This window comes from Ambystoma mexicanum, chromosome 12 (genome assembly GCF_040938575.1).
Source record: "Ambystoma mexicanum isolate Mex_15411 chromosome 12, UKY_AmexF1_1, whole genome shotgun sequence".
Lineage (NCBI taxonomy): Eukaryota > Metazoa > Chordata > Amphibia > Caudata > Ambystomatidae > Ambystoma > Ambystoma mexicanum.
The window spans coordinates 206616017-206629612 of NC_090936.1; the positions used below are offsets into that span (position 1 = coordinate 206616017).

The 13596-nt window shown below is 46.4% G+C and overlaps 1 protein-coding gene across 10 annotated transcripts in view; it reads left to right on the forward strand.

Annotated features, from left to right (window-relative positions):
* The window catches only part of ARMT1 (acidic residue methyltransferase 1), a 440514-nt gene that overhangs the window by 186648 nt on the left and 240270 nt on the right, over positions 1–13596 (forward strand). The gene's annotated exons all lie outside the window — the stretch shown is intronic.

Consider the following 13596-nt stretch of genomic DNA (forward strand, 5'->3'; position numbering starts at 1 on the left):
CATTGACTTTGACATTGCTGTGCCTCATAGTTGGTAACTTTTTTTAGACTGTTATAGCTGGGAAAGGCTTGTCTAGATTTCATTGGAAGATTCTAATGTGTCCTCACATATACTGAGAAGCTGTGGTTTTTTATTTTTTTTATAAACTTTATTTAAGCTTCCACAGGTACAGTATCCATTTAGTCACATCAAATTTGCCCATTTGGCTGATTGAGTACACATTTCACACAGCAACCATAGAGTAACGTTACACAATTGCGTCTTCCTCATGATTCACACTTTTGGCTAGATATTGTGTATACCTGTCACATAAGTTCCTGGTTCGCATTGTGGGATGCATTAGATCAATATACATTTCTTCATTATCATTTGCCCAAAGCATGTCTTCATCCCAGTCACTTCTGGAGGGTGGGGTCTTGCTTTTCCATTTCAGAAGTATAGCCTTTTTGGCCAGTAGTAATCCAAAGTTGAGTAACGTTTGCCACGTTGGATTCATCCTCTGTGGCCCCTAATAGACAAGTGTGTTGGGGACCATTCAATAGGTTGGCCTGTCATCGCCTCCATCAACCTACATATGTCCACCCAGTATCCCTTCAAATGTGTCCCCGACCAAAACATGTGGAAGGTGTCCGCCTCCTCTCTCCTGCATCTGGGGCATACACCATCTGTTGTCGGGTAGATATTTGGCTGGTGTGTAATGTATCCTATGTATGATCTTGTAGTGAATGAACTTGTAGCACGCATTGCATGAGATCAGTTTCGTAAGACTGCATCTTTGTACCCATTGGTTATCAGTAATGGGGTGTCCCAGATCAATTTCCCACCTCTCCTTGGCGCCATGAGCCACTAGTGTTTGGGCAACAAGTATGAATTTGTACAGTATCGAGGCCATGCCCTTACCCGCAGTGAACATGTATCCCAATCCAGGGTGTATTGCTGGTTCTGACGGGAATGCATTCTGCAGTTTGGCTATGGCCGACCTCATCCGGTTGTAGTTCATCTTTTTGTCGCGGTGCATCACCCAGTCTTTTTAATGGCTTCCCATGTGATATATTTCTTGTTGGGGAACAGGTCACCCACCTGATTAATACCCCCTGGTACCGCAATGCGTTACTACTTCAACATTTCGTGTAGGAGGTATGTGGGGGGCGCTCCATATTGGCATGCTCAGATGATAGGTTTCCATTCCGTGTTTTGGCCATCTTAGCCCAAGCCGTGCCTGTCACTAATGCTGGATCTGTAGTGGTATAGCGCTTGGGGCGTGTCACTGCTGCTCCCTGCAGATGCTCAATCGACTTCAGGGTCGGGGTGGTGTTTGCAGTGTATGTGGGGTCGAGAGTCGGTCGCCCATTGTGATGCATAGTGTGCTTACGCTGCCAGGTAGTGGATCTCAAAATCTGGTGCCGCTGGACCCCTTATGAGTACTGATCTGTGAGCACCCGCCACCTTAACCTCGCTTGCCCGTTCCATGTCAATGAGGTGCATGCGCCCCATATTTTCGAGAACCGAGCCCTGCCCGGCCATACCGAGACTGTACTGAACAAATGGAACAGCTTTGGCAGAATTATCATTTTGATCATGGCGATCCTGCCCATCATTGACATCGGAAGGGATGTCCAGCGCTCCATTTTAATGCATTGGGTGTCCGCTAGAGCCCTATAATTCAATGTGCGGGAGAGTTGTGCTACATATACCCCAAGGTATTTAATATGTATCGGACTGCATAGGAGTCCGTGGAGATTCGGTGGTTGGACTGTTGCATCTGTAAGGGGAAAAATTTCAGATTTAGCTGCATTCGAGTACTCCCCAAAGGTTGTAACCGCCGGCAGTGTTTTAGCAAGATTGTGTTCTGGGTTCTTCACATATAGCAGTATGTCATCGGCATAAAGAGTGATCATCTCCACCCTTCCATCTAGCAGCAGCCCCAATCTCCCATATTTGGCCCCGAGTAGGTCCACTAGTAGTTCTATTACAAGTGCAAAAAGAAGGGGGGGGACAGAGGGCAACCCTGGAGTGTGCCTTCCAGAAGTTCCAGCACTTCCGATAGTGAGGCGTTAATACTTATTCTCGCGTAGGGGCGTGTGTACAGTACCCTGATCCACTTTATGAAGTTTTCGCCGAATCCATAATTTTTCAGGACTCTGAATAAAAAGGGCCAGTAGACCGTGTCAAAGGCCTTTTGCATGTCCAGTGTGATTGCCACCCCTTACAGTTCTTTCAGTATAGTTTCCAGTATGTTATGGCAGCGTCGTATATTTGTCGCTGTGGATCTGCATATCATGAAACCTGCTTGGTCTTCATGAACCATATATGGCATGAGTGGCGTCAACCGGGTTGCCAGTATCTTGAAGATCTTGGCGTCTGTGTTTATTAGCGAGAGTGGACTATAAGAGCCGCAGTCTTCAGGAGGTTTCCCTTGTTTAAGCAATAAGGTGATAATAGCTTCCCTTGTGGTGTTTGGGAGTTCAACTTCCTCCTGGGCCTCCACCTAGACTGCGTGTAATCTAGGAGCGAGGAGGCCAGCAAACTCCTTGTAGAACTCTGCGCCTAGGCCGTCCAAGCCCGGAGCTTTGCAGTTGGATAGTGTTTTTATAGCCTCCGATATCTCAGCCACGGTGATCGTTGCTTCTAGCTCTTCCCTGGCGGTTGCAGACAGGAGCGTTGTTGGTATTTTGGCCAGTTATTGATCTATCTCTTGTTCGGAAGGTATGCTTTGGGGGGGGGGGGAGTACAGATGCCTATAAACATTATAAAATGTATCTTCTATCTGTTTGGTCAGTGGTCACCACCCCGTCAGGACGTGGTATGCATGGTATGGCTGTATGCCCGCATTCGTCTTTCACCATTCGTGCCAAGAGTTTACCTGGGCACTCCTGCTCCCCATACCGCCTCGCAGTTGCGGGTCTATCGAAGTACCGGATCTCTTGGTCTGCTGCTTTCCTAAAGTCTTCTGTGTTTTAATATCCAATCCCAATTGGGGGGGCGGGTCATGAATATATCGCTCTTGCATGCTAGCGTTGTCCCTTTCACGTCACTGGAGTTCTCTTCGAATGCCCTTCAGTACTCCGAACTCTGTGGACATTGCAGTACCTCTTATGCAAACTTTGAAGGCTTACCACTATATTGCCTGGCTCGTCACTGAGCTGTCATTGTGCTCAAAGTACTCCTCTATATGTTGGGCTAAAGTGGATTTGTAGATGTGATCCGATAGCTCTGCGGATTTGAATCTCCACGTGGGTCTATGTATTCATCTCTGGGATATGTAGTGTTATCTGGATAGGGGAGTGGTCTGAGTATGTGCTTGGGTGTATCTGTAAATCAGTGACCCCGCTGATGACATCATGGGATAATAACCATACATTTATCCTGGAGTGCATATTGTGCACCGAGGAGTAGTACGAATATGCTCGCTTAGTGCTGTGTAGGGTGCGCCTGGCATCCGGCAGGCTGAGTTCGGACATGTGGGTCAGTATCATTCGGGCACTGTTTGTCATAGCCCTGGGTTGATCTGATGTGCGATGTAACTGCGTGTCGAGAATGGTGTTGATGTTCCCACCACAAATCAAGTGTGCTGTGGAGTATTTGCCCAGTTTTCTAAATAATGCAATCTAGAAGCCTGGGTCGTCTATTGGGGCCATATATATTTATGAGTAGTACTTCCGTCTCTCTAAGGTTGCCATGCACCGACCCTCCTGATCAATCTCTGCACTCTGGTGAGTGAATGGGACGGATTTATGTATCAGTGTCATCACACCCCTGGCCCGGCTGGAGTATGACGTGTAATGTCGTTGTGATCCCCAGTTGGGAGACAACTTTTCAGCCTGGTGGGCTAATGCATGCGTTTCCTGGAGGAGTACTATCTTGGGGCCCAGCCTGTTTATATAGGCCATCATTTTCCTTCTCTTTATTGGCGATCCCAGGCCACAGACATTCCAACTTAATAACGAGATATCATCCTTGGCCCCTGTAGCCATAATCATATAGACGCTTCATGATGTGTGCAACATGTCTGCATACATGGGTATTTACCTCCTTCTCTCGTGTCTGTACCTGTGGTTTTTGAACTTTTGGTCTCCCCTTACCCGTCCCTTCTTCCTCCCCACTCTCCTAGTTCCTCAAACTTCAACTATGTCCCCCTCATCCCCTCCCCTTCCATTTCCTCTAACGTGCATCCGCAGCTGGGGGTGTCTGCCGCGTTAGCCTATGTACCTCTGGTTGTCTCATTGCTTTATATTTCTAGAACACATTCTGAACCTCTGAAACACCCACGATTCCCTCATCTATTGGATCATCTTTCAACAATATTAAGGAACAACAAACATAAGTGCAATCCAAATTAAGCATTTTCAGAACTTGTCGGTTTCTCTTGTCGCGGTGCTATTGTCTCTTGATGGATGGCTTCTCTGTGTCTGTGTTCTAAATATCGTTGTCTGCTCTTGGCTGCTGAGACGGGAGGGGGATATTTGCTTCGACGAAACTCGTTGCCTCCTCTGGTAACGTAAAGAAATACGTTTTGTTGTTGTGTTGTAGTCTCAGCCTTGCAGAGTAAAGCATCGCGTAGGGATCATGTCTTTCTCGTAATAGTTTCTTGACGCCAGTAAAGGAGCGCCTTTCCTGCTGTACCGCCAGTGTAATGTCTGGGAATATACGGCTGGTGTTGGCCTCCGAGCGTAGTTCTTGTTTGTCTCGGGGCGCTCTCATTACCAGATCTGTCTCTGTAGTTCATCATGCAAGCTGTAATGGGCCTGGGGTATGCTCCAGGCTTAGGATGTGGCGCCATCGTTCTGTGTGCTCGCTCCACGACAAACATGGGTGACTACTGAGAAGCTGTTTAACCTTTTGCTTCCTTAATGCTTATTTTTGCTACCTCAGAATCTGAAAAGTATAACTAGTGTGATATATGAATGCCATTACAACCCTTGTGAATGAAGTCACCTCAGGGTGAAGGAATTGGGTAAAAAGCATATCCCAACAGTATCCACCAACTTGTTTGATTCAGATAGTTTATTTTTATTGTTGCATGAATTGCCTTTTTAAAGAATGCTCATTTCAAAATTGATAGTTAAATAACTAACTGAAACCTTGAGCGTTAATGTTACTTGTGTTTACAAATTTCATTGTTACAGCTCTACAGCTCACATTTACCCCTCTTGAGATAGGCCTGGCTGCTCAGTCACACTACCAACGTGTGTAGTACAGACCTATACCAAAAGGTGGGTGACCTAATACCAAGCCGATAAGTGTTGTGTAGTCTCAGTGGGACTACATCAATTCTTGCCCAACAACCTCGAGGAGGGTTGGCGAAACTGTCGGGTGCTTAGTGAAATGGTCTGCTTTGTTCTGGCCTCCTGCCCATATTCCCCTAAGACCACAGACAAACTTTATTCTGACATGGATAACAATTCCTTGGAGGAGGAAAACTTGTTCCCTTCTTCCAGCTTCTGAACTCCTCGTTAACACTACTGTGCCAGATTGCAGCCGCAAAAAGCATGTTTGCTACTTTTGTCACTGGACAAATTCAGCATGGTAAGGTAACCTCTGCATCCTTTTATATGTAGCTCTTACGGAGAAGAAAATTGCTGTGATTGTTACCCCATGGTCTTTGTCACATGGACCTGGAAATACCAAGGTCAAGTCTTAGAGCACTGGTACCACCTGAACAAGCAACCCAGCTAGTGCTTCAACTCCCAGAATTCAGAACTGGGCCAAACAAAAGATCAGTCCTAGATGTGGCAGAACCACATATGAAACCAGGGGAAGGAAGACCCTGGGAATCCCTCAATAGCTCCCAGAATACAAAAAGGACCACAGATAGCATGGCTGTACTCTAGGTTATCTGGACTCTGCCCTCAAGCTTAGAAAAACAGACTAAATCTCCCCAAATCACTCACTGACTGAAGAAAACCCTGTGCTGGACTGGAGAAACTCAATTTTTAGACTCAGGGGCAAGAAGCCTGTGCGAAAGAGCTGAGCGCTTCACAGAGGTGCTTTGCCCCTCCTCAAAGCCATTCATGTGGGTGGAATCCACAGCTCTCCTGTGAGGGCAGCACAACCACCAGGCACACGGAAAAGAATTCACCTTTGCAATACTGAGGAGAGACTCTGAAGGGCAAGAGCTCGAGCCTCCTAACCAAGTTTAAGCATGATGGAGAGATTCCCCTGCCGCCACTCCCTCCATTGGAAACCATTAGAGCAGCTTAATGTAACTGTATGAGCAATAATGTATTACCTCCCCAGACCTCAAAAGAAATGCACAGCGCACTCCAATCTGTTGGACGCAAAGAGCCACCAACTAGAATTCCTGAGCAGCTTCACCAGCAGTCACCAACCACTGACGCAGCATCCAAGATTTCATCCCTCTTTGAAAGCTTCCTCCAGGGGGATAGATCTACACAGTCCCCTGCCATCAAGCATGAATAGAGAGTTCATGTGACCTCTCCAGCCAGTCAGAGTGGAGCTAGTCCGCACCAGTCCTATATAAGGGATACCTTCCAGGACAACAGGATATGTGTTTTGAAATGGAGCAAGAGTACACGTGGTGAATGCTGGAGAGGTGAGTAAAATGAGCAGGAGGGAGGGAGGCTGGAGAGACAGATGTAGCAGAATACGGAGATGCTGGAGTGTATGGAGGCAGTGAGGAGCAACAGGAAGGATGTGGCTGCACATAGAGCTACAAAGTAAGGAATATAGAGGAAGTTTACCTTTGCAGAGACTTGTATTACAAAGGGTGGCTGTGACCTCAAGGAAGAAGAGTGTTTAGCAGGAGGTGGAAGGTGATGTTATAAGAGAGGAGGGTGCTTTAGTATGTTCAGAAAATAGGATGGGAAAGGATACCTGGAGTAAAGAAAATGTGGGCGACTAGAGACCTGAAGGATGAAAGATCCGCCCTTGCAAGGAGTGGATGTTCTGAGTTGTGAAGAAGGGAGCAGTAGCAGAGATGGTGAGGGGTGGTAAAGCAACATCTGAAACTCAGAGGTGACCTTCAGCACATTGAGTAGGTGGTTGAAGATGTCCTCAAGCAAAGTGAGCGGAAGGATTTGAAACGGAGGTAGTTTGTAGAGGACGCAATTAGCCCTGAGCAGATAAGCTTGGGTCTGGCCTGCACAAGCATTAAGAGGGGTGAGCCAGAGGAGATGTAGAAACTAGCAGTGGTAAGCATTGAAGTAGTACAGGGTGAAGTATCGCAGTGAATTGAAGAGGAGGAAGGGGTCCCTTTAGGAATAGGCAAGTGGTGTGATGTCTGAGGACAGTGAAGTCGGTGGGCAGTAGAGTTGGGCCCTGACATTGGGATGTGGTGAGATGCAAAGGGGACAGCCTCTGGAATCTCTGGCAGTGATTTCTGGTTTGCGCATCCTTGTGCTCTTGGTGAAACTCTGCTCTGCCTGGGCCTCCTGCAAGAAACCTACTTATAAATGAAAGTTCCAGTTGTGACTGAGAAGGACTGCCTCCTCACCAAGCCAGCTGCAGAGGAAGGAGAATGTTGTTTGGGGGAGGGGGGGGAGAATCCTGGGCGTGAGTATATGGAACTCACAGCCTGTTGCTGTAGCCCACAGACTTTATCATTTGACATCCAGAAGAAGCCATCCTGTATAGTGCTCCGAAGGGCACTTATAAACAATTTCACCATCTTGGTCAAGAGAAGGTGAAATACTTGAAACTTGTTGCGCGATTTGTAACTATTCATTACACATCGCATTCTTTGTTAGCTGGTTTGATAGGTTTTGTGGGGGGTTTTGTCTGCTTGCTTATTCTGAGTGCAGCACTCAATACTTCTCAAACCATGTGAAAAGCTAGGGCTAATTATTTTCTAGAATTGGAATGTGTGTTGGCCCCACAAAAAAACATGACCTACAATTAGTTGGGGTCCCCGCCTCCTCGCTCTGTCAAGACTCAGGTTATTTTTTGTTGTTGTTGCTCTAGGTGTGTACGAGCATTGGCTGATAGGATTTTTGTTGCAGCTAACGGACATCCTTGTTTGCCAGAGTAAAATCTCAAATGTTTTTACCACTACAATGTAGTTGGTGGGGCATATTGGGTTTTCAAACCTAGTACGATCCATGTAAATCGAACACCATTGCGTTCTTTGTCTTTTTTAAAGAATTTCTAAAAAAGCTTTTGTGCCTTTTCACTGGGTTGTCAAACTAGAAACGTGTGCCTCAAATATATCAGCCAAGCGTGCGGATTTGGCCTTTTTCTTGTGAGTTATGGCAACATACACACGCTGGGTCCTGTTTTTATCGGTGTTGTGGGCCTGTGCGTTAATATTATCCTTAGCACTTGATTTCGAGGCCGTTTTTACCCGATAGTGGTGTGCATATGAGTGTTGGACATCTTTTTATCAATGAAGCAACCTCGCAATTAAACAGCGGTTTACTAACCCCTTTTCTGCGTTCTAAAAAAAAAAACGTTAAATGTTTTCTACATTTAAAAATGAGGCTTAGAATAGTATACTTCCTGTTTTGAAATGCAAGTTTCCTATCCGTACTTTATTTGTAGAGTGCTAAAAAATCAAACCTATATAAAAGTGCTTTTCTAGCTAAATGAGGTTAGTGGGAACTCTTGCAGGTTTCTAGGGCCATATATTCGAACAAAAAACGGTTTCATCTTTCAGGAGGTCAGGAGATGATCGGTTTGTGTCTAGTTCCTCTGGGAGAGCATTCCAGGTCCCTTTTTATAAAAGGGCTTTATTTTATGGGTAAGAGCAAGAAGCTTAACCCCCTAAGTGCTACGGACGAGTATGCTCATCCTATTTGCATCGACTTGTATAATAGCTCAGCATTTAATTGAAATAGATCCTGAACTTCACAGGAAGCTAGAGAATGTGCTTAAGAACTGTTTAAGAGGGGGGGGGTGCACATGCCCTTTTGAGTAGCAACTGAATGCAGGTCCCTGGAGAACTTGTCTAGAAATACCTAGGTAAAGTGAAATGCAATAGTCTAGCTTGGTTACCAATAATGGACTGAGCTCAGACTGCAAAAAGGATGTTCAGACAAGGGTCTGAGTTGTTGTGAATGCATTAAGTAGTAATTTGCAGAGCTGATGACAACTGAAATGTGTGGTCCAATGAAGGGTTGATTAAAAATACTGAAAGATCTTGAAGTTGGACTGGGATGAGGGGTATTTCAGCACTGCTGGGCAGCCTGAAAAATGGCTGCCTGATGCTGAGCCTCTGGCACGGCCGCTCGTTCCACATGCATTATGTCCTTCTAGAAGTAGATGGTACGGACTGAGACAAGGTGTCAAGGTATCGGAGTACCTACAGCATCAACGGGCGAACATATCGCCCCAGGAAGAGCAGAACTATTTGCATTGGAAGGCCGAGCCTGAGGCACAGTGAATGCTGAAACAGCAGTGCTGACTGTGTGACATGGTGGGGGCGCTGCCTAGCTGACTGGGGTGTGTTGGGCAGAATCCTGTGCAGTAAGACTACAGGTATGAGCAATAAATCCCCTTTGGTATCAGTCTGTACCACAAAGATTTAGTTGGTAGCTGTGGCTAAGCAGTCAGACTTCTCTCAAGAGGGAGATGAGCAGTATTCAGGGTTTACACAATAGGACTACAAAACTAAGGTACAAGGAAACACTGACCAAAGCTTTGTAATAAAAAGAATACATATATATTTATTGCACACTTCCAGTTCAACACATTAATCACAGTTATAAAAGCAAGTTAAAATTGGTCAAGAAAAGTATACACAACTTTCTAGTTAAATTGTAGAAAAGTTTGAGCAAGAGTGAAAACTGAGCAAAACGGCACAGTGAAAACCAAATACAAATGCCACTCTATCAATTTCTCACAAGGGAGGGAAAATAAGTTATACAGAAATATCTTCTTACACACCCTAACAACACTTCCCTTAAGTTTGTGAACAAGTTTAGGCAAGGCAGCACTTTAGCATGTATAATACTTAAATGAAAACCGAGCAAAATGGCACTCCACAAGTTTAAAAAATGGGAAGGAAAAGGTGATTATAAGAATTGGGTGCATCAACCCAGTTCTAGTTGAGAAACCATCTAGAGATGGCAGTTCTAACAAATTCAACCAGAGTCAGTAGGCCTGTGCCAGAGTCGGTGGTACAGGGCAAAGGGCCCAGGAGTAAAATGTTCTTGTAGCTGCAGTTGAGCCTTTGTTAAACGATTCGAAAAGGTGGATGCAGAAGGGTGAAAAAGAATGTTAGAGGATAGGGGCGGCCAACCCAAGAGGTAGGTAAAGGATTTATAACACATTTAGGGCTACCAACGAAAAAGGGCGGCCTGGCGGAACAAAGTACCTTAAAAATGAAGAAGAGGCTCCTTCTGTGGCGGTTGTTCCTGGCAGTTCGGGAGATCCAGCAGAGGAAGAGAGGCTCTCGTCTTGGAGGAAGGTTCGAGTTACTGCACTGCCGAGGGATGAAACGGCCGCGGTGATGCCAAACAAAATAAAAGGTACGCTCCTTTAAATCGCGTTTCGGGTGGACGGGTGCCTGGCTATCCGGTCTCAGAGCACAGGGTACTGGCGATTCGACCAATGCAGGTCCAGGAAGGCGATTGGCAAACTGGTTGGCCCCACCAGCTCAAGGGAAGAAGGCTCTTGCAGATGAAGATCTTCTCTCGTCGTGTGAAAAGTGGTGAGACGCTGCAGCAGGGCTTCACCAGTGGTTCAGTTGTTGCAGATGTCTTTGGCTTCTCTCCTCTTCGGCTTCTTAGTTCCAGTGGCAACGTCTTGCTCTTCCAGTCCTCGGGACCCTGCTTTTATGCCAAAAGATCCCCATTCATACAGCCTAGCTGTCATTCGCACAGTAGAGTGGTCATCCTGGCGGGAGACCCTCCAGCCTCAGGGCAGAGTGCGACATGGGTTGCTGAGGCAACCCTGTCCAGGGGTCCTACTCCCCCCTCCCACACAATGGATCCACCCCAGACTCGGTGGTGCCGAAAGGAGGGCTTCTTGGCAGAAGCCCGCCAACAGGACGAACAAAGGATCTCCGACCTGGGTTAGGAGTTTAGAGAAAGACACAAGAAAGAATTTATATAAATGTTCTGGCAATTAAAACCTACTGGAGTAAAGTTAATATAAAAATAAACCGGCAGCATGTTAGAGGCTGTCAGTAAACGTGGTAGCCTCGAACAATGGGAAAATCCCATAGGGAAATATTTCCGGTCAAATATTTTTGGTAGTAACCACTGCCACCAGCCAGAAACTTTTGAGAGGGACTGTACGGTACCCTCTCGAAAATAAACATCAGGGGAAAAACTATTAACCCTTGCCGGTATCTCCATAGTAAGATGGGTTGTACTGGTTTTGTTCATAAAGATTGACTAGTAAAGTCAATGGGGACTTTACATGCCCTGGGAGACCGTAGTCAGTCCCCAGGGTATGGAGTCTGTTTGGGGGTTGTTACAACACCCCTGTGTCACTGCACGGAGGGAGCTGTGTAACACATGTGGATAAAGATGGTTCCTATGGGGGTGAGACAAACCCATTAGACATTAAACACAAAAAATAGCCTAGAACATACATAGCAAATTTGCTTAAGAGTGGGAAAGAGAGTCACACTCTTAGCAGGAGAAAAAAACAAACCCTTCAAATCCAGCAAAGCTGCTGGGGCACTCTATAAGTAAGGGAAATTAGCCATAGAATGAGAATTCTCCTTAATAGGGTGCTGCCTAGCTGATGGCGGCATGCAGTATCAATTCCCCCGTGGAGGCCTCAGGACCCAGCCTGCGGTCCGGGAATCACCTCACAGCGCGGTGGCGTTAAGTGGACTTCATGCTGAGAGAGCACAGGCCATGCCAGGCCCATTAGAAAAGGCATGATGAATTGATGAAAACTGTAATTCTCCAACTGAGAGGGAGCAGAAAGATGGGCACGCAGATTACTAAAGCTGAGCAAAGTCTCGGCTCGACACTCCAGGTGGATGTGAAAGAGGGGTTCTTTAGGGTTATTTATCTTTATTCAACCCTTTCCACACCAGAACATTAACTGAGATAAGAAGTGGACGGCAGCTGTGTGGGGCTGATCATAAACTGAGCACAGGCCTGTGCAAGGCCCCTCAGGAATGGCTGGAGGGACTGAGGGAACAGTGCGGCTGATTGCAACTCATCAGTTAGAGGGTATAGAGCAGGATGGAATGGAGGGGGCATATACATTCCCCCCCCCCATCGCCAAGGCACGAGGTGGACGTAGTCTGTGTGAGGTTTGAACATAAACTGCCACCAGCAGTAGGAATAATCTGGGCATGGCACTGAGCAAACCGAGGTGCTTTTGGGCTGCAGACCAATATTAGCCATGGCGAAGGGAGGCAGAGGATGCAAAAGGCAAAGTAACATGGAGGCATATACACAAACGGCTGCTAAACCCTGTGCCAGTTGTGGTACTGAGACTGCTGGAGAAGCTTTTCTAATGGCTACTCCGTCAAATGCTGGGTGACCCCACTTTCTCCAGCACCTTCGTGGTTGGAAGGGTACATTGGTCTCCAGACCGAGGCCGGGAGCACCACAAAGACCCATCATAACCCGGCTGATGAACTACAGAGATGATCCTGTGACTGGCATGAGAGGAGGGATCATTACAGTAGAGACTTGTAAAATTCACATATAACCAGAATCTCTATGGCAGTACAAGCAGATCAGAGATCCTTTGTAGGGGTGAAGAGACTACTGAGAGAAAGGGAGGTGCCCTATGCTATGCTCTTTCCAGCCAGAGTGTGGATACAATATGAAGACAACTGTTCTTTCTATGATACCGTGGAAGCAAATATACCTCCCCTCGGGATTGGAATGCAACGCCGGAGTGGGAACAGACCGCGGAAAGAGACCGACTAGAGACTGTCCCATGGCACTGAGACTCTGCTTACGTATATTGTCAAGATTGGAGCTAGTTTAAGGTCCTGGTTTGTCCTAATATGTACAAAACAACTTGTTTATTGTGGAAGGGCATGAACCAAAATGTCTTGACTAGATCCTTTTGATGAACGGATGGCTGAGCGAACAAGTTGAAGACACATGCGAGCACCAGCAGCGGTCTTCCCCATGCTAAAATGCTCAGTTTGGTTATGGGTTTTGAATCTTTTAGTGTGTTTAAATGGGGTGACCTCATCCTGATTTGATTTGGAGGTGGGTGGGAAGGTGGAGTGGAGGAGTGGATTTTTTTCTCTTCAAGTTACTGCCCATTTTGCAATAATTTTAATACACAAGTCGTTTAAATGTACCAATTTAGATCACCATGCAGACCTGGAGGGGAGATATGCAGAGCTACTATGTAAGCTGATGGGTGTCAAACTGTTATTGGTGAATACATACATACAGACCAAATGTGGACGACCCTCCCTTTTTATGACCAGGTCTTCAGCCTGACTTGTCTCCGCTTGTACCAGCCATATGTGGGGACGGCATGAATGCCATACTTGTTTTGCAAATAAGACTGGTGTGACACTGAGGCCTCTGTCCAGGGCAGAGCACAATATAAACATGAATATGGGCGGCAAGAGCTATGCGATTTGTGGCGGACACTACATCCAATGGCACAGGACTACACACTATTCCACGGTGTATAGTGATATTTTCGCATGGCCTATTTTCGAATGGCATTATGTTGATGCAATTTTGCCGAAAATATTTT